Source organism: Vipera berus, assembly GCF_964194415.1.
Source record: "Vipera berus genome assembly, chromosome: Z".
Lineage (NCBI taxonomy): Eukaryota > Metazoa > Chordata > Lepidosauria > Squamata > Viperidae > Vipera > Vipera berus.
Genome location: NC_138205.1, coordinates 59,776,242 through 59,797,590, shown reverse-complemented (window position 1 = coordinate 59,797,590; position 21,349 = coordinate 59,776,242). Strand labels below are relative to the sequence as shown.

Genomic DNA, 21,349 nt, shown 5'->3' with positions numbered 1-21,349 from the left:
ATGTCCAAATATGCCAGGAAATTTCTAGAAGCCTGACACTTTGATAAATCAGCCATCAATAGACACATATACATTAACAACATCAATAGACTATGCAAAAGAGATTATCACCCAGCCCAAAAATGAACAAAAGACCCAAGCACTTGTCAGGCCCCTCAAATCCTTATCAGGATGCTGCCATTGGGAATCACTGAGTTTTCTGTGATGTGTTTCTTTCGTTTGTTCTTCTACACTTTGATGTATCTCTTTGGGAATGAAAGGAGGGAGGAATGTACCTGGGGCCATCTGCCTTATCTCTACTCAGGTGGGAAAAGGATGCTATGCCTGGGAACAGTGCCTTATTGCTCTTTCAGTTCCCATAACACTTTTGCACCTTTGTATTGGCTGGGCATGGACTGGACAGTTGGGCAGGGTCATGAAAATGTAATGTGTACACGTGGGAAAATTTCAGATCTTGTCTTGTCTCTCTGCTTTCACTAACTTCCAATAAAAGTTCCTTTGAAACCATGCCAGTTTCAAAAGTTCTGCTTTGTTGGGAGAATTAGTGGAGGCAGAACCTTACATCACCTCTCCACCAGTAATCAGCACCCAGATCAGCATAGATTAACTCCAAGGTTAACATCAGACCAATAAACAATACTGGTGGAGCAGTGGGCTGATGCCTCCTTAAGTAACACCAGCTGCCTGCAATTAGTGCAGGTTCGCATCCCACCAGGCTCAAGGTTGACTCAGCCTTCCATCCTTCCGAGGTAGGTAAAATGAGGACCCAGATTGTTGGGGGCAATTAAGCTGACTTTGTAATAATGCCGCTTGGGGTGTGTGTGAAAGCCCTAACAAGCAGGCATATACATAGAATGAAGGCTACTGCTAAGCTTGTAAGCCGCCCTGAGTCTTCGGAGAAGGGCGGGATATAAATGTAATAAAAAAATAAAATAAAATAAAATAAAATAAAATAAAATAAAATAAATAAATAAATAAAAAATCAAGAAACTGCCAAAGAATCCAACAGCAAACAGCCCAATCAAAGAATCTCCAAGAACATCTCCATCAACATTGACAGGCAAGCTACTAGAATATAAACATAGCAAACAGCACTCCTTATTGGCACTGATGATGTTACATAGTTTGCAACATCTGCAAGAAAACAAAAAAGTTCAGAGAGCACCAAGGACCCCTCATTTATGGTTCTGTTTTTGATAAGTTCAGTAGTGTTTTCTTTTTGCATGAAGGCATATGCGAAGTATGAACTAAGCAGATCTGGTTTCTCTCTACTGCCCATTACTTTTTTGCCATCTTCTCCCATTAGTGGACCAATTGTTTCTTTGACTTTTTTCTTGTTCTTTATGTGTTGAAATTTTTTAAAATTGTTTTTGACATTTGTTGCAAATCTTACTATGTTCAAAGCTTAGCTTTCCTAACTTCATCTTCGCAGGTTTGAGCTATTTCTTGGGGATTCTGCTATCATTTTGTGTCCCTCTTTCCATTTTTTGTACTTATCCATTTTTTCTCAGTTGGTCTGAGAGTTCTTTATGCAATCATGCTGGGGGGTTTTTGTTTTGTTTTTAGTGGTATTTTATAATTGTATTGTTCAGTTCTCCAAGCTTCTTGAGTTGATTTGCCTTTAAGATTTTCATCCATCGGATCCTTCCTAAAAGCCTGAGGTTGCTAAAATCAGCTCTTTTAAAGTCTAAAACACTGGTTTGATTATGTTCAGTTGTTTGTGTTTTATATTGAATTCTAATAATGACATGGTCTCTCTCCCCTAAAGTTCCTACAACTTCAATCCCTCTAGTTACCACCTCTACCTTTTGGGTGATGAAGTTGTCAGTTAATCACGAATCCATTTGATCTTCCATTTGTTGCAGTTTGTCTCCTACTTGATGTAAGGGTAGTTAAAGTCCCCAATTACTACAATGGTGTATTTCCTACATTCATTTGTTAGTTGTTCAGCAACTAAACAATTATTTTTATTTATTCTGCCTCTTCTGGCACAGGGATGCCCTGAAAGCATCTCTTGATTCGGAAGAAGCGAGGATCGGAGCTGGGAGGGGCTCACTTGGATCGGACAGGGAGCTGTCCAGGCAGCCAAGCTCAGGGGCTCCCTTTGAAGAAGGGGGTCCCTTCTGTGATCCCGGGGAGAGGCACCTTTCCTGGATAATCACCCCTGCCAAAAAAAACAATAAAGCGGGGGGAAAAACTCCTCCAAACTTTAATCAGCACCCTCATAGAAGGTGGGCAGCGGAGGGGCGGGAAACCTCCATGGAGGGATTGGAACTTCCAGCCATCTCTGGGAGGAGTTGTTGGTGGAGACAAGTGAAGGGCGAAGACCTACCGGTGGAATTAAAGGATGGTGGGAAGAGCGAAATCCATCCTGTGGCTTCCTTCTCTCGGGCTTGTCTCTGGCTCCTTTCCGAGCAAAGGGTGGCTTGGCCAGCCCATTCCCTGGCCAGCCACTTGGTGAGGGGAGCAAATGGACATCAGGGCCAGGCTCCTGGGGAAGGAAAATGGCATTCACTCAACACGGGAAGAGGTGCACTGGTGGGTGGCATGCAGAAATCAGCCCTATCAAAGGCTCCGAGCTGCAGACGAAAGGACAAAGGAGGTTCTGCTCAGCTCTGGTTACCTTTTCCGCGGCTGGAGAGACCCTGGTCGAGCTCTGGGAGATCCTCATGCACTCCCTCCAGATGTGATCGCATGATCCTAAAGGAGAAAGCGCTGCTGCCACCACCTCCTCTTCCTTCAGCCCAGCCTCAGGCTTTGTGGGTTGCCTGCAAAGAAAATCCTCCTGATCTTCAGACATGTAGAGGAATTTCTGCCCTTTTTCCCCTTGCTTCCTAAATGCAGGCCAGGCGGGCTGGGCGCTCCCTCTGAGGCTGCTCGGGGAGATCCCGGTTTTCCTTTCCTGGCTTGGTTCGTCACTTTTCCTGCTCTTTTGGGGGATTTTTTTCCCCAGTTGCACTGCTCACCTTTTTTGCCCATTTCCTTTGCAGCTAGCCAGGCTTGTCTTTGCCTCTGCCCTGTGCAGCTGTCCCACTCATGCACGTGATCGGCCTCCATGCCGCCACCCCCACCAGTGCCTGCAATCTGCCCAGCCTTCCCCTCTGGCTCTGGGCAGTGCCTCTGTCCTGCGTGGCTGTCCCACTCGCACGTGTGATTGGCCTCCGCACTGCCACTGCCGGCACCCGCAATTTGCCAGGCCTCCCCTCCACCTGCTTTGTGCAGCGCCTCCTGGACCCCCCTGCACCCATTAACCCTCCCGTTACCATGCCAGGTAAGGTTTCCATCCCAGATGCCCTCACCATCCCCAAGTGTTTTTTTTTACTAACCTGCCTTTCAGCTGCATTCCATTTCTCCATTTGCTTCTCAGCCTTCGCCACATGTTTGTGCGACTATCGGTAAAAAAAAAAAGTTCCATGAGACTTTCTAACTTCTCGGGAGTTCTTGCGAGAACTTAGAATCTAAGTTCTCGCAAGAACTCCCGAGAAGTTAGAAAGTCTCATGGAACTTTTTTTTTGTCCCAAAAACATGTGGCAAAGGCTGAGAAGTGAATGGAGAAATGGAATGCAGCTAAAAGGCAGTTTAGCAAAAAAAAAAAAACCTTGGGGGGAGGCAAGGGCATCGTGGCAGGGGTGGGGGCAGCAACTTTACCCTGCGCAGCTTTGGCAGGTGTCTGGCAGGGGGAGGGAAGCATCAGGCCTCGCCCCACCCCTGACATTGAGTGCCCTGCTCCCGCTGCTCCCGCTGCTCTCCCCACAGTACCTTTTTTCCAGCTTTGATGCACCACTTCCTTTGCCGCTGTGTGGGACTGAAAATAAAGTTCAAACAATTCCAACTTGGCGAGAACTTTTTTTCCCTGGGAGAAGTTGAAATTGATTGATTGAACCTTTTTTTTTGCACACAGTAGTGAAGGCTTAGAACTGGGGTGACGGTGCATGTGCCCACAGAGAGGGCTCTGCGTGCCACCTGGGGCATATGTGCCATAGGTTCACCACCACGGATATATAAGATCAAAGTTCCAAAAAAAAATTTCTAAGTCTTTTTCCATTGCACCCAGAAGAAAAGTTTCTGGTTTCATCTTTATCTTTAAGAATTTTCGGTATTAGAATATGAATCCTATGTTCATTGAGTCCTAGTGGACTATGAGTGTGCAGCAGCAGCCAAAATAGCTAATATAATTCTGGGTTGTATAAACAGAGGCATAGAATCAAGATCACGGGAAGTATTAGTACGACTTTATAAAACCCTAGTAAGACCATACCTGGAATACTGCAGCCAATTTTAGTCACCATACTACAAAAAAGATGTTGAGACATTGGAGAAAGTTCAGAGAAGAGCATTAAAATGATCAAAGGCCTGGAGACTAAAAAATATGAAAAATGGCTGCAGGACTTGGGTTTGGCTAGTCTAAAGAAAAGAAGAAACAGGGGTAACATGATGGCAGTATTCCAGTATTTGAGGGGTGCCACAAAGAAGACTGTTCTCCAAAGCACCAGAGGGCAGGACAAGAAACAATGGTTGGAAACTGACCAAAGAGAGAAGCAACCTGGAATTAAGGAGAAACATCCTAACAGTGAAGACAATTAACAAGTGGAACAGCTTGCCTTCAGAAATTGTGGGCGCTCCATCACTGGAGGTTTTTAAGAAGAGACTAGACAGTTACTTGTCTGAAATGATATAAGTCAGTGGTGGCAAACCTTTTAGAGACCGAGTGCCCAAACTGCAACCCAAAACCCACTTATGCATTGCCGGCTGTCAGGTGGGCATGGCCCACTGAGTGGGAGTGGCTATGGTAGTCATGGCAGCATGGGTGGGCGTGGCCACCTCAATGTTGCTCCTGAGGTGGGATGCCTGTGGGGGCCAGGCAGGGTTGGGGGAGATCCAGGGGGTCTCTGGCGGGTGGGACAGTGGGCAGGAGGCTCATCATCTTGTTTTGGCAATAAGCCAGTCAGATCACAGTAGGATTCAATTATTGTTGTCATGTATGGAAGCTGAGAGGAGGACATTTGTCAGTGTGTTATGTGATCATTATCAAGTTGGTTGTGTTTTTTTGTGTTCTTTCATTGAGTTTGTAAAATGTAATAAAATTAAAGTAAAGGTGCAAAGAGTTGACTGATTGCCCAGAAAGCGATGTAAAATAGTATTATTAAGTGAACAAGTCTACAGTTATAAAAAAATAGAGGAAAAATTGGTGGAAACTTAACCAAAGGTGGCATTTCTACTGTACACTTTTCCCAAAAGGTTTCCACAATTTTGGCCACTACTGTATGAGGGGGGAATTAAACAATGAAAGCACAGTGTCTTGGATTTTACAGGTTGTTGGAAAAGTACTCATTCATTTTACCAGATGCTGAAAATAACAGAAATCTGCAGCAGAATGCCTGTACTAGCAGATGCAACAGATATAAAATCTGGACAAAGAATGGTCAATAAAGCATTCTTGGTTGTCTATTTTATCTTTCCTAATAAGTTGTAACTAAATTCCTCACTTAACTTTGCAAAACCTGTGGGTCTTACGTCATTCCACATACCTGCAAGAAAGCAGCTGCAATCTGAGTAACTCAGGGCTTTTCCAGTCACCTTGTTGTTGTTGTTGTTAGCTGCGAAGTCGTGTCCGACCCATCGCGACCCTATGGACAACATTCCTCCAGGCCTTCCTGTCCTCTACCACCTTCTGGAGTCCATTTAAGCTCACGCCTACTGCTTCAGTGACTCCATCCAGCCACCTCATTCTCTGTCGTCCCCTTCTTCTATTGCCCTCAATCTTTCCCAGCATTAGGCTCTTCTCCAGTGAGTCCTTCCTTCTCATTAGGTGGCCAAAGTATTTGAGTTTTAGCTTCAGGATCTGGCCTTCTAAAGAGCAGTCAGGATTGATCTCCTCTAGGACTGACCGGTTTGATCGCCTTGCAGTCCAAGGGACTCGCAGGAGTCTTCTCCAGCACCATAGTTCAAAGGCCTCAATTTTCTGGCGCTCAGCCTTTCTTATGGTCCAACTTTCACTGCCATACATTGCAACTGGGAAGACCATAGCCTTGACTATACGCACTTTTGTTGACAGGGTGATGTCTCTGCTTTTTAGTGTGCTGTCTAGATTTGCCATGGCTTTCCTCCCCAGGAGCAAGCGTCTTTTAATTTCTTGGCTACAGTCCCCATCTGCAGTGATCTTGGAGCCCAGGAAAATAAAATCTGTCACTACCTCCATTTCTTCCCCATCTATTTGCCAGGAATTGAGAGGGCCAGATGCCATGATCTTGGTTTTCTTAATGTTAAGTTTCAACCCAAGTTTTGCACTCTCCTTCTTTACCCGCAACAAGAGGCTCTTTAGTTCTTCTTCACTTTCTGCCATTAGAGTGGTATCATCTGCGTATCTTAGGTTGTTGATATTTCTTCCGGCAATCTTAATTCCAACTTTTGATTCATCTAGCCCTGCCTTTCTCATGATGTGCTCTGCATATAAGTTAAATAGGCAGGGCGACAGTATACAGCCTTGCTGGACTCCTTTCCCAATTTTGAACCAATCAGTGGTTCCGTGTCCAGTTCTCACTGTTGCTTCTTGACCCGCATATAGGTTTCTCAAGAGACAAATAAGATGGTCTGGTACTCCCATCTCTTTAAGAACTTACCACAGTTTGTTATGATCCACACAATCAAAGGCTTTAGCATAGTCAATGAAGCAGAAGTAGATGTTTTTCTGGAACTCCCTAGCTTTCTCCATGATCCAGCGTATGTTGGCAATTTGATCTCTAGTTCCTCTGCCTCTTCGAAATCCTGCCTGTACTTCTGGTAGTTCTCGATCCACATACTGCTGAAGTCTAGCTTGTAGGATTTTAAGCATGACTTTACTAGCATGAGAAATGAGTGCAATGGTGCGATAGTTTGAACATTCTTTGGCACTGCCTTTCTTTGGAATTGGAATGTAAACTGATCTTTTCCAATCCTGTGGCCACTGTTGAGTTTTCCAAATTTGCTGGCAAATTGAGTGTAGCACTTTTACTGCACTGTCTTTTAAGATTTTGAATAGCTCAGCTGGAATACTGTCACCTCCACTAGCTTTGTTGTTGCTCAGCTTTTCTAAGGCCCACTTCACTTCACATTCTAGGATGTCTGGCTCGAGGTCAGTGACCACCTCATTGTGATTATCAGGGACGTTAAGCTCATTCTTGTATAGTTCTTCTGTGTAATTTTGCCACCTCTTCTTAATCTCTTCTGCCTCTGTTAGGTCCCTGCCATTTTGGTCCTTTATCATGCCCATTTTTGCATTAAATGTTCCCTTCATCTCTCCAATTTTCTTGAAAAGATCTCTGGTCCTCCCTATTCTTTTGTTTTCTTCTATTTCTTTGCACTGTTCATTTAAGAAGGCATTCTTATCTCTTCTAGCTATTCTCTGGAATTCTGCATTCAATTGGGCGTATCTATGTTTTTCTCCCTTGCCTTTCGCTTCCCTCCTTTCCTCAGCTATTTGCAAAGCTTCCTCAGACAGCCATTTTGCTTTCTTGCATTTCTTCTTCTTTGGGATGGTTTTGGTTGCTACCTCTTGTACAATGTCGCGAACCTCTGTCCATAGTTCTTCAGGCACTCTGTCTATCAGATCTAATTCCTTAAATCTATTTGTCACCTCTACTGTATATTCAACAGGGATATGATTTAATTCATACCTGAGTGGCCTAGTGCTTTTCCCTACTTTCTTCAGTTTAAGCCTAAACTTTGCAAGGAGAAGCTCATGGTCTGAGCCACAGTCAGCTCCTGGTCTTGTTTTTACTGACTGTATAGAGCTTCTCCATCTTTGGCTACAGAGCATATAGTCAATCTGATTTCTGTGTTGACCGTCTGGTGATGTCCATGTGTAGAGCCGTCTCTTGGGTTGTTGGAAAAGAGTGTTTGCTATGACCATCGTATTCTCTTGACAAAATTCTATCAGCCTGTGCCCTGCTTCATTTTGTACTCCAAGGCCAAACTTGCCTGTTATTCCAGTTATCTTTTGGCTTCCTACTTTAGCATTCCAATCCCCCATGATGATAAGGACATCGTTTTTTGGTGTTAGTCACCTAGCAAGTTGTAAAAAACTTGATGACAACTCCCCCCCAAAAAAGAAAAAAGTGATAAAGTACAGTAGTCCTTGACTTACAACAGAGACTGTTTGAAGTTACGAAGGCACTGAATAAAGTGGCTTATGACCATTTTTCACTTATGACCATTGCAGCATTCCCAGGGGTCATGTGCCTCTCTCCTTCTCATTCCCATCTCCTTCCTTCCTTTCTTCCCCCTCACCTCCTTCCTTGCCTGCCACCCTTTCTCATTCCCATCTCCTTCCTTCCTTCCTTCCTTCCTTCCTTCCTTCCTTCCTTCCTCCCTTCCATTGTCCCTTCCTTGCTTCCCTCTCATTGTCCCTCCCTTCCTTCCTTCCTTGTCCCTTCCTTCCCTCCCCCTCTGTGCCCAGGAAGCGTGAATGAAGAGAGCAGAAAGAGCTTGGACCAAAGGTGGGGGAGAGGTGAGAAGTGTGAATGAACTTTGCTCCAGACTCTTTCAGCAGTTCCCTCCAAGCTCTTCCCCCTCTGTACATTCACACATTTCCCCCGTTCACTCCAGGCTCTTTCTGCCATTCCCTTCAAGCTCTTCCCCCTCTGTACATTCACACATTTCCCCCGTTCGCTTCAGGGTCTTTCTGCCATTCCCTCCAAGCTCTTTCCCCTCTGTTCACTCACACATTTTCCCTGTTCACTCCAGGCTCTTTCTGCCGTTTGCTCCAGGCTCTTCCGCCTCTGTACATTCACACATTTCCCCCATTTGCTCCAAGCTCTTCCGTTTCCTCCAGGCTCTTTCTCCTCCGTGCATTCGCACATTACCCTGTTTGCTACAAGCTCTTCCGTTTCCTCCAGGCTCTTTCTCCTCCGTGCATTCGCACATTACCCTGTTTGCTCCAAGTTCTTCTGTTCCCTCCAGGCTCTTTCTCCTCCGTGCATTCGTACATTACCCCGTTTGCTCCAGGCTCTTTCCCCTCCATGCATTCGCACATTCCCCAGTTTGCTCCAAGCTCTTCTGTTCCCTCCAGGCTCTTTCTCCATCCATAAATTTGCACATTTCCCCTCCCCTTTTGCTCCAAGCTCTTCTGTTCCCTTCAGGCTTTTTCTCCTCCATGCATTCACACATTTCCCCCATTCGCTCCAGGTTCTTTCTGTTGTTCCCTCCAAGCTCTTCCCCCTCTGTACATTCACACATTCCCCCCATTTGCTCCAAGCTCTTCCGTTCCCTCCAGGCTCTTTCTCCATCCATAAATTTGCACATTTCCCCTCCCCTTTTGCTCCAAGCTCTTCTGTTCCCTTCAGGCTTTTTCTCCTCCATGCATTCGCACATTCCCCCCCCCCCCGTTCGCTCCAAACTCTTCCGTTCCCTCCAGGCTTTTTCTCCTCCTTACATTCACACATTTCCCCCATTCGCTCCAGGCTCTTTCTGCTGTTCCCTCCAAGCTCTTCCCCCTCTGTACATTCACACATTCCCCCCATTTGCTCCAAGGTCTTCCGTTCCCTCCAGGCTCTTTCTCCATCTGTACATTCGCACATTTCCCCCCTGCCTTTCATTCCAAGGTCTTCCATTCCCTCCAGGCTTTTTCCTCCTCCATGCATTCGCACATTTCTCCCATTCGCTACAAGCTCTTCCGTTCCTTCCAGGCTCTTTCTCCTCTATACATTTGCACATTCCCCCCCCCTTCACTTTAAGCTCTTCCATTCCCTCCAGGCTTTATCTCCATCTGTACATTCGCACATTCCCCCATTCGCTCGAAGCTCTTCCGTTCCCTCCAGGCTCTTTCTCCATCCGTACATTTCCCCGTTCCCTCCAAGCTCTCTCTTCCGTTCCATCCAGGATCTTTCTCCTAGGGGGGGGAGGGTGAGCACTGGGCCACAGAGCCCAGATGGCCAGCAGCGACGAGGGGAAGCTGGGCCATCTCCTTGCCACCACCCGGTGGCCGTCCAGGGTTCCAGGCATGGCCTACAGCACAGTGAGTAGCTCCCTACCATGGCCGGGGGGGGGGAGAAGACTGTTGCCTCAAGCTGCTGCACAGATCACTGTGCCACCGCTGTTCCCCCCCACATGCCACACGGATCTCCTTTCCCCCACCGCCATTCTCCCCCTGCATGAATCACTGTGCTACCACCGCTGTTCTCCCCCACATGGATCGCTGTGCCACCGGTGCCATTTTTTCACCCCCACCCCCTGCACCTTGCCTTCCTTGCCGAGCTCAAATCCAAGGCCACAGGATGACTTTGCAGCACCCCAGTGGCCCGATCCGAGCTCCAGAGGCTTGTAAAAGGCCTCTGGCACCCAGATTGGCCATGGGGGCCCCCCACAAAATTGCTCTGCAGGCTTACCTGGATTCACGGTGGCAGCTGCTTCCACTATCAAACACTGATCTGCCCAGATCCTGCACCTGCTCCGACTCAAGAGTGCAGAGAAAGAGAATGCAGGCGCAGGTGTAGAAGCGAGAGGAGGAGCCTGGCCCCGCCTCCTTCCGGGGTGATGGCGTGCGTGCCCACAGGGATGGGTCCATGTGCCACCTGTGGCACGGATGTCACAAGTTCGCCATCCCTGATATAAGTTCTCCTGCTTGAGCAGGGGGCTGGACTAGAAGATGTCCAAGGTCCCTTCCAGCTCTATTCTATTCTAATTTATAATCTTCTTTCTTGATGTTTATACCCATTATTTTCTCATCTTGCCTAATATCTCTATTCAAAACTTCTAACACCAAGATAAAGACAAGGGACATCCTTATCTCATGTCCATTTGAATTTCACATGAGATAGTTAAGTCACCATTAATGACAATTTTTGCTTGCTGTGATTATATAAATAGCTTTAACTCCATGAATAAAATTCTCTCCAAAATCCATTTCTTCCAAAACTTTAAACATAAATACCCAATTTAGATTGTCAAAGGCCTTCTTTGCATCTAAAAATATTAGAGCTACTTTTCTCATTATATTGTAAGTACTCAATAATATTCAAGACAGTCCTTAGCTGTCTTTTTGACAGGAAGCCAGATTGGACTTCATGTATATATTCTTGTACGATCTTCTTTAGCCTTTCTGCCAAAATGGCAGCATTAGTCTATTTAATAATGAAATTGGACAAAAAAGGCCTTTTTAGAAGTACACCAAGTCATGCTAGATTGCCTAAATGTTGGAGGTGTGGTTGTGAGGATGCAACGTATTATCACATATGGTGGACTTGTAAAAAAGTTAAAGCTTTTTGGATTAAAATTTGGTGGAATATGCAAAAGATATTTAAGAAAAAGATAAGGTTTTCTCCGCAGTTGTTTTTGTTGGGTATTATTACAGATTTCACTGTTATAGATACTAAATTGATGTTGAATTTAATTACGGCAGCAAGACTTTTAGTAGTGCAATATTGGAAGAAGGAGGAACTGCCTACTATAAAAGAGTGGACTTTGAAAGTTTCTAACTTGGCGGAAATGGCAAAGATTTCAGCATACTTTAAAGAACAATCGCAACATAGATATATTGTGAAATGGAGAAGATGGATCGAATATATTCAGAATAAATATGGGACTAAAAAGTTTCATTTAGCATTTGAATAAGTAGTGGTTTTATACGATGTATTATTAGTTATTTGTTATTAATATAGTTATGTTTACGGAGAGTTAAAGTGCGATAGAATTTAATGTTTTATTTTTGTTGTTAGCATATTTTAGCTTAAGTTTGTAAGTTTATACCCTGTATTCAGCTCTGGGAAGTCGGGGAGGGGGGAGGGGAGGGGAGGGTTGGGGGGAGGGGGGGAGTGAGTGAGGGTTTTTTTGTCTATTTAAAAATGTATTGTAAAACTTTTCAATAAAAAAATGAAATTGGTCTGTAATTCTTTGCCTTTGTGGTACCTTGGCTCTCCTTTGGTAACAACACAATATTTGCTTCCTTTCACGTTCGCGTTATCTTTCCTCCGTGTAATATTTCATTCATTATATCCTTTAGTGGCTGAAGAAGTTAATCCTTAAAACAATTAAAAAATTGGCTTGTAAAGTCATCTGGGCCTGCAGCTTTATCTGATTTCATTTTTTTAATAGCTTCTGATATCTCAAAGATAGTTATTGGGTCAGTATAAATCTTTGTTTTTGATATGTAAATATCACTCCTTCCAGTTTATCCCAGCAGAAGAGAATTTTTCTTTTCAAGATATCAGTCTTCTCAAAATTCTAACCAGAATTTCCTTCAGAACAATTATATCCATATTTTCCATTCTTAGTTTGGGTTTAAAATAGTAATCCAAAACATAATCTCTAGTTGTCCTTACAAAGTGAACTACGACATCCCTTGATAGTTTTCTCATAGTGGCAAATCTGGAGTTTACTTTATATGCATTGTCAATTTTGATATCAAAACGTTTTTCTTCCTTATTAACTGAGCCAAAGCCTTAACCATCCTTTGTCTGATATCTTGTGATTGTTCAAGAATTGCTCAAAATCTTAATTATTAAAATGCACTTTCAAAATTAATCTCTCATCCAAATCAGCTTCAAAGTGTATATCTTCTTCAATCTGTGTCCCCTAGGATACTCTATCCTTCACCTGTTTGACATGTCTGATCAGGTATTGAATTTCCTCCTGATTTTCCTCAAGGGAGCAAAAAGGTTGATTTCCAAAGCCTCCCCTTTCCCAGGGAGGTTTTCTGGCTTAGAAAACATTATAAATCTAAAACTGTGGAAAATCTGCTAACAGAGATCAAGAACTCTGCTACATCCAAGGGTGGCTTCTTTCCCTTTTTCCTTTTTGTTGAAATATCATCATCTCTGAAGCTTTGTGACTTTAAGATGGTGAGGAGGAATTGGTGTATCCAAGCCAAAATAAAGAAGCTGGAAATTACTGTGGCAATTATTTAAGAAACCTCTGGACTTAAATCTTCTAGAGCTTGCAACATCACGTGATGTGGCACGACATATCATGACTTCCCCCCCCCATTGCTGGCAATGAGGTGGGCGTGGTTTCGGCTTGACACATCCGGCCCGTGGGCCAGCAGTTTGACACCCATGTTCTAGAGGATTTTATTATCTTTAATTGACTCTGCTGAACTTCTTGTTTTTAAAACAAAGACTGACTAAATGTTTTGATTCTGTTGTGAGGAGGGGGAGAAATAGTTCCAATTTTACTTGCCTCTGATTGGACCAGCCATGTGGGCTGTTAAACAAAGAGACACAGATTTCAAGTTTCTTTCATAGCTTACATTGCAGTGACATTGTTTGACCACACAAGGGAGCCAAAAGATTGTAGTATTATCAATTCTTATAAACCTTTCAGTTACGTTATTTTATATACAAAACCCATTGGATTTAATGTTAAAAATGTGTAAGTTCAAAACTTTACTTATATTTTATAAAAATGGCCAGCTGCAAGAAGACTGAGAAAACTGAAAAAAAATCAGGAGACGCAAAATCCAGGGTGGATAATAATTGATGATTTAAAAAAATAAAAAATATGGATTTTTAAAATTTAAATTGGATGTTTTTTATTTTTATCAAACTTATTTTAATAAAATGCTTTTGGAGTAAAAAATCTATCAAAATATAGTTTTCTATTTAAGATACATTAATAATTTAGTTTATTCAGTATGTAATGGAGCTTAGTTATGTAGCATGAAGTTGTACATTTTGTAATATTTACATTTTTGGTAAACTTATTCAATGAATCCAAGCTCTGCAAGCTGAGATAACATGCACTGCATTGATGCATTCACACAATTTCACAGTAACCATGAGATAAATAATAACAAAGTTCAGGAATATTCCTTTATCCCATTATTTTGCAAATCTATGTACACTACAAACTGTATGATTGTTTGAAGAGAAATGCATCTGTATCAGGCTCTAAGTGTTTTAATTAAATAAAATAATTTGAGTACTTCTCCAACTATGTGTGATTAACCTATTAACCTAAAATTGGTTCTGATATCACTTTTTACTAACCTGACAGCTTATTATTCTAAATAGGAAACTTTCACTTTGTTTGCAAATAATAATATTAAAGATTCAAACTACCAGCAAGAATGAGTCCTTGCATTTAAAGAGCACCTCTCATTTCAGATCCATCATGGCACCTGCTGTCTGCCACATCCCTCATCTTGTGTCACTGCTGCATCACCAACCATCCCATTAAAGTGAATGGGACTGTTGGTGAGTCAACAGCGGGTCAGAAGAGGAGCTGCTGCAGGACAGAGATGACAGCTGCTCTTTAAAAATTATGATTTAAATCGAGTTGATTTAAATCAAGTCTTTTTACTAGTGATTTAAATCATGATTTAAATCAACTTAATTTAAATCAAATCCACCCTGGCAGAATCTCTAAGATCCTTTTTGGATGAATATACAGCTAAAAGATATGAACTAATTCAGGCAATGGGAACAAAACTTGAATCAAAACTTGATACACTTTCAAAGGAATTTTACAAGAAGATTCAACATTTGACTGGAGATATTGAACAGGTGACGGATAAAGTAGATCTGATGGAGCATAAATTGGAGAAGAAAATCTCCAGTATGAAGCTGATTTGAATGAGATATGTTTTGGAATTATAATTTAAGCTACTCCAATTAAAATTTTGAGCAGTTCCTGAATTTTCAGGAGAAGATATTAGATCAAGTATGATTAAAGCCTTGGCCAGATTAATGAATTGGGAAGAAAAGACCCTCAGACAAAACAGAAACAGACAACATTTATATAGTAAATTCCAGATTTGCTACTATGAGAAAACTACCAAGGGATCTCTTAGTCCATTTTGTAAGAAGAACAAGAGATATTTTGGATTTCCTCCTACAACCGTGGTGGCGAACCTATGGCATGCATGCCACAGGCGGCACACAGTGGGTATGCATGCTATTGCCAGGCACCCCCCTCCCCCTCTCCATGCATGTGGAGTCCAGGAACAGCTGCGAGAGCTAGGCGGGATGAGGAAACCTATAAAATGACCAGTTTTGGCAGGAGAATGAGTGAGTGGCCTTTGGAAGCAACCAGTGGTGGGTTTAAAATCATTTAACAACTGGTTCTCTGCCTCGTCTTCCCTCCATCTTGGTTGGGCTGGGCTGTTCAGAGGGTAGGCGAAGGCAGAAACGGCTCTGGGACAGCCAGAACAAAGCCCTTGTCCGACCTGGGCCCATCCACTTGACAGCTCTGGGAAGCAGGAGGGGCAGCTGTTGCGTGAATCTGCTGCCTCGTCAGGCTGCTAGCAAGCAGCTGAGGCAGCTCCAGACCCCCTGGCTGCCCCTCCACCTCCTCCTGCTTCCCTGCATGGTTTACCGCCCACTCCAATGGGGCTCTGTGACCAGTCCGCCATTATGCAGGACAGCCAGCATGCTGTGGCTGCTGACGGACACCGTCGGCCCTCATGTGCTAACTGGCCTCTGTACGGGGGCCGATAGTGCCAGGCAGCAGATCCGGAAGCGAAGCTCTGCCGACCATCCTCGTGCTCCTTACTAGCACGGATGACGTTACCTAGTTTGGGTAATAAAACATCTTCAAGAAAACAAGCATTCTCAGAGACAACATATTTCAAATGAATGCTAGAAATGCAAAAGTGAAAAAGGGACCTTTTATCACTTATGGTGGACATGTGATAAAGCAAAAAAAAATATTGAAGGATTTATATCCTAATACAGAAGATTCTCAAATATAAACATAAAACCACAAACCTTTCTTGGGGAAAAATATGAAACTTTGATGTTATATATATTGACAGCAGCAAGATTATTATATGCACAAAAATGGAAGGACACTTTGATTCCCACAATGGATGAATGGCTGCAAAAGTTGATGGAATTAGCAGAGGAGGCTAAATTGACTTCTTTGATTTAAGGAAAAAACACAATTACTTTTGTTTCGACTTGGAAACCGCTTCTGAATTTTGTGCTCGATGTGGAAAAAAATGAAACCTTGTTTTGGGTTTTACTAATTAGATAGGTTTTTTGCTATAAATATGGCAAAAAATAATAGAATAGGATAGGATAGGATAGGATAGGATAGGATAGGATAGGATAGGATAGGATAGGATAGAATAGAATAGAATAGAATAGAATAGAATAGAATAGAATAGAATAGAATAGAATAGAATAGAATAGAATAGAATAGAATAGAATAGAATAGAATAGAATAGAATAGAATAGAATAGAAGCAAAGCTGGAGGACCTATACCATTTCAGACAAGTGATTGTCTAGCCTCTTTTTAAAAATCTCCAGTGATGAAGCGCCCACGATTTCTGGGGCAAATTATTTCACTGGTTAATTGTCCTCACTGTCAGGAAGTTTCTCCTTAATTCCAGGTTGCTTCTCTCTTTGATCAGTTTCCAACCATTGTTTCTTGTCCTGCCCTCTGTTGCTTTGGTGAAAAACGTGACCCCCCTCTTCTTTGTGGCAGCTCCTCAAATACTGGAATACTGCTATCATGTCTCCCCTATTTTTTCTTTTCTTTAGACTAGCCAAATCCAAGCCCTGCAGCCGTTCTTCATATGTTTTAGTCTCCAGGCTGTCATGGTTCTGACAGATGAGACCAGTAGAAATAAGAACTCTGAGGCAATTTCTTTCCTCAAAGAACACTTTTAATGCTTACATAATATCAGCATGAACAAAGGTGAAACCAAGACTGAAAGTTCCCTCCCCCCAAAAGGTTACAAAGTAAAAGTTAAATTCCCCACCCTTTTGGTGTGTCATAAATCACAATTCCCAATTAACACCTTTGGCAGCCTCTCTAACTGTAGCTCCAACCCGCCAAACATTTAAGCTGGTTGACCTTGGTTCCCAGAAGAAAATTATTGTTTTGACTAAACTACAAGAATGCCTCTCCCCCCTCCCATTGCTGTGGCAAGCGAAAAACAAAGAAACATGGTTGCATTCAGAACTGGTTTGACAGTCGGATCCCCTAAAGAAGAGAGAAATCCTGTGAGTAGAAAAGAATTTAGAGTCAGAAATCAATCCCTAGGCTTATTCGGATGCTTATGATAAAATTTACACATTAATCCATCAGCTGTTTACATCAACACTTCTCACCCAGGTGGCCTCTGACATTGGGTAACCTTTCCATTGCACTAGATACTGCAACTTTCCCTTATATAACCTTGACTCAAGGATTCATTTTATGTCATAATGAGTCTCTCCCTCCACAATCAGAGGACCATTTGCCTGTTTGGGAGGAGGTCTCAATATGAACTCTCTGTATGGTTTCAATAAGCTGCAGTGGAACACAGGGTGAATTTTCCCTAGAAGAGGAGGAAGCTTTAATTCCACAGTGACTGGATTTAAAATTCGCACTATGGGGAAAGGTATAAGGATTTGGTCCCTGTTTTTTACTAGGCAGTTTGAGTCTTAGATAGTTTGTACAGATGTAAACCTTTTCACTCATGATCTCAGGGGGACCCTCTTCCTGTCTTCCTGCTCTTTGTAAACTTTTGAGGCTTCTGTTAGAGCTGCTTTTGCATTATCCCACATGGTTTTCCAAGAAGTCACCCACTGATCTAAAATCTAAGTAGCAGGAGGGTCCTGAGGGAGCTCAGGCATGGGAATGAATTCTCTACCAGTAGCTATTTTAAAAGGAGTGAGTCCAGTGCTACTGTGTTATTGTAAGCCACCTCAGCAAAGGGGAGGAGGGAGGAGGTTGGCCCATGTGGCCTGTTGATAGTCCACATAGCACCTAACATATTGCTCCACCATTAAGTTAGGGTTTTCAGCAGCTCCATTAGTAGATGGATGAAAAGACGATGACAGTCCCTGCATGGACCCAATAAGTTTCAGAAAGTCTCTCCAGAACTTGACAGTGAATTGTACGCCTCTATCTGAAATAATCCGCTTTGGAGCACCATGGAGTTGGTACATATGTTTGGGAAACATTCTAGCCAACTTCTTAGCAGAGGGAAGACCGGTGCAGGCAATGAAATAAGCTTGTTTAGAAAAAAGGTTAATCACAGTCCATATTACCGCATTTCCTCTATTTTCTGGTAATTCTACAATAAAATCCATAGCAATTTCTTCCAAGGTTGGGAAGGATCAGCAACTTGCTGCAGCAATTCAGTAGAATTGCCTGGATGTTTCTTCATTGTTCTGCAGGTTGCGCAGCTTTTCATATAATTCTCAACATCTTTCTTTAGTCCTGGCTACCAAAACTGCCTTCGAATCAAATGTAAAGTTTTTAGATAGCCAAAATGACCTGCTTGTTTACTATTATAGCTACGCTGGAAAGCTTGAACTTGAGAGTCTCTGGTAGATACAGCTTAGATCCCTTCCAAGCTAACCCATTCCGACAAGTTAGTATAGACTTATTTGCTAGGAACCAGGGATCAGTTTTCAACTCCTCTTTTAGCTTCTTTGTAATTGGATTTTCAGGTTCAGCTGGCTTTCCATATGAGGGAATCCCAGTTTTTACTTGAGAAACCATCTCTGGCTGTGGAAAAATGGAGTCCACAATCTCCTCTCAATGGCTCTAGTATTGAGGCAGTCTGGATAGGGCGTCTGCTAGGAAATTTTTCCCTCCTGGAATGTATTTTAATGTAAAGTTGAAACAGTTAAAATACTGCACCCATCGGACCTGTTTAGGGGATAATTTGTGAGAGGTTTTCAGTGCCTCTAGGTTTTTGTGATCAGTCCATACCTCAAAAGTCATGTTGCTCCCTTCAAAAAAAGGCACCAAGTAGAGCCCACCTCAAAGCAAAAGCCTCTTTCTCCCAAACTGCCCACCTACGCTCAGTGTCAGTTAACTTTTTGGAGGTGTAGGCACAGGGCTGTAAATTTTCACTGTCATTCCTTTGCAAAAGAATAGCCCCCACTGCTACATCACTGGCGTCAGCTTGGATGGTAAATTGTTTCTCAGGATCGGGATATTTGCGAATGGGTTCTGCTGCAAATAGTCTCTTTAAATTCTCAATAGCAATTTGGCACTCAATGGACCATGGGAGTGGTTGGCAGGGTCATAGCTTCCCAACATCTTTTCCTGCTTTTAACAGCTCAGTCAATGGCAAGGCAATTTCAGCAAAGGAGGAGATGAATTGCTGGTAGAAGTTAGCAAACCCCCCAAAACTCTAGAGCTGCTTTCAAGTTTGTAGGGGTTGTCACTCCAGTACTACTTTCACTTTAGCTGGGTCCATTTCAATGCCTTCACTGAAAATCCTATATTCTAAATAATCCAGGCGTGTTTGATGGAACTCACATTTTGAGAGTTTTGCATAAAGTTTAGCATTTAATAGCTTTTTTAGCTCTTTGTGTACTAATGTGATATGCTCCGCCATGGTCTCGGTATAGATGAGGATATCATCAAGGTAAAATAAAACCCCCTTATATAGGTGATTATGCAGTACTTGATTTATCAATTGCATGAATACCACAGGAGCCCGCTGCAGACCAAAGGGCATGACATTGAATTGGAAGCTTCCTAAGGGGCTGTTAAAAGTGGTTTTCCACTCATCTTCTTCCTTGATTCTTACTTGGGAATACACCTCTTAGGTCCAATTTGGTAAAAACTTTTCCTTTCATCAAATGAGCCAATATGTCCTTCATCAAAGGACATATACATGGTTTCCACACTCACCCAATTTAACTCTTTATAATCCATGCATAACCTCACTGACCCATCTTTTTTCTCTTTAGACAATACTGGGGCTGCTACTCGGGATTTTGCTGGTTGGATAAATCCCCTAGGTAGGTTCTTATCAATGTACGATCTCAGCTCTTTCAGTTCATGAGGGATCATTGAATACATTTTTGGTTTGGGTAATTTTGCTCCCGGTAAAATCTCAATAGCACAGTCTGTGGTTTGGTAGGGTGGCAAGACATCACATTCCGCCTCATTGAATGCTTCCGCTAAGTCTCTATTTTCACTTGGGATGATTGGCTCTCCAAGCAGAAAACTGACAGCAGATTTCAAGGTTTCCAGGTGTTGTACCTGGCTTTCAAATGGACTACTGATAGGGGTAGGAGATACTGGTCCAGTTGCTAATCTTAAAGTCCAAACTCCATTTTTCCACCAAATCACGGGACACCATTTATCAAGCCAGGCCAACCCCCAAATTACTGCTTCAGTTATTTTGGGGATCACCACAAAGCGGATTAGCTCCCAATGCTCCCCTATTTCTAGGCACACTAGTTCAATTAGGTGGGTAGCCGGGGCTCCTCCTATCAGCAAGCCATCGGTCTGTTCAAACCTAATGGGTAGAGGTAGCAATTTTGCTCTAATGAACAGTTTTAGTACTGTGGGGAGGTTGATTAAGATCTAAACATTCAAGTTCAGCTGAGCCCCAGATTTTGGCACCCCTATTTTGACAGAAAAGGCAAAAGGTGGGACAGGATGACTCACCATCAGGTCATCTTCCCCTTCGTCATTGCTGTCATAGGGATCTGGTGCGGGCAGGCTTTCAGCTGGCTCCTTTTGCTTCTCCTGGGGAGGAAAGGTGACTTGTACAACTTGCCCGACTAGCTCAATTCGACTTCTCTCGCATCAGCCAAGACTGCCTGTTTGGCTTCACCAAAGCTGTGGTTGCATTTTTCGGTGGACGGAAAGAGACGGGGCACTCTGCAGCTCAATGTCTAGGTTGTTCACACCTGAAACACTTGATCTGGGGTCCAGCAGAGGTTTGAATAAGTCCATGCGTTGTGGCAGGCGGAGGTTGATGCTTCACAGGGTCTCACTTCAGTAGAGGTCCCGAGGCAGCAGGCTTTGTGGTACCATGTAAGCTTGATATCCATCCTTGTAGTTAAACAGTACCAATCCTGGAGTTGATTAGGATTGCCTCTGCATATGCAGTCTGGAATAAGTTGTGATCCAAACAGCTTTGAAGTAGTGAATTAATGACTGCTCGGGCCACTGCCTGATCCTCCCTGCCAACCTTTGAAACTCTCTTACGTAGTCTGATTCACATTGTGGAGGTCTTTTTTTGCTTGTACTGCTTGGGATTCATCCTTGAATCTAGTTCTCAGTCCATGCGTGAACATATTGAAGTTCCATAGCTCGGGTGCCTGCTCCTCTTGTAGACCAGCCACCCACTCTGCAGCCTCCCCCTCTAGGTTGGCAGCCATAGCATCAATCATCTCGGCTTCATCCAAATAAACCCGTTCATAATGATTACCATGAGACCACACCTGGTTTAGGAAGATAGTCACTTTCTTGGGGTGTCCATCGAGAGTGGGCTTAAGAGGAGGTGGGTCGGCTGGGCGGCAATCCGATACAACTTGCAGTAAGCCAGGGAACTGTGGTTGGGGCAGCTGCGATCCCCCTCATTGGAAAACTCCTGGTGGAGGTCTCAGGCTGGCAGGATGCCGATGGCGATCAGGGCTAGCACACCGTCAGTAAGGGTCAGGTTCCACTGGGTGCCGGTGGCAATTTGGG

General features: G+C 43.3%; 1 protein-coding gene across 3 annotated transcripts in view; it reads right to left on the bottom strand.

The window, feature by feature from the left end:
- Nucleotides 1–21,349, bottom strand: part of MSANTD3 (Myb/SANT DNA binding domain containing 3) — a 110,741-nt gene that overhangs the window by 36,884 nt on the left and 52,508 nt on the right. For 2 of the 3 annotated variants that reach the window (XM_081345348.1, XM_081345347.1), the window contains 2 exons: nt 2,624–2,768; nt 2,333–2,491 (listed from right to left, as the gene is read on the bottom strand). The exons of the other annotated variant lie outside the window; for it this stretch is intronic. The gene's annotated coding sequence lies outside the window, so the exon portion shown is untranslated. The remainder of the gene's footprint in view (nt 1–2,332; nt 2,492–2,623; nt 2,769–21,349) is intronic. 3 annotated transcript variants of the gene reach the window in all.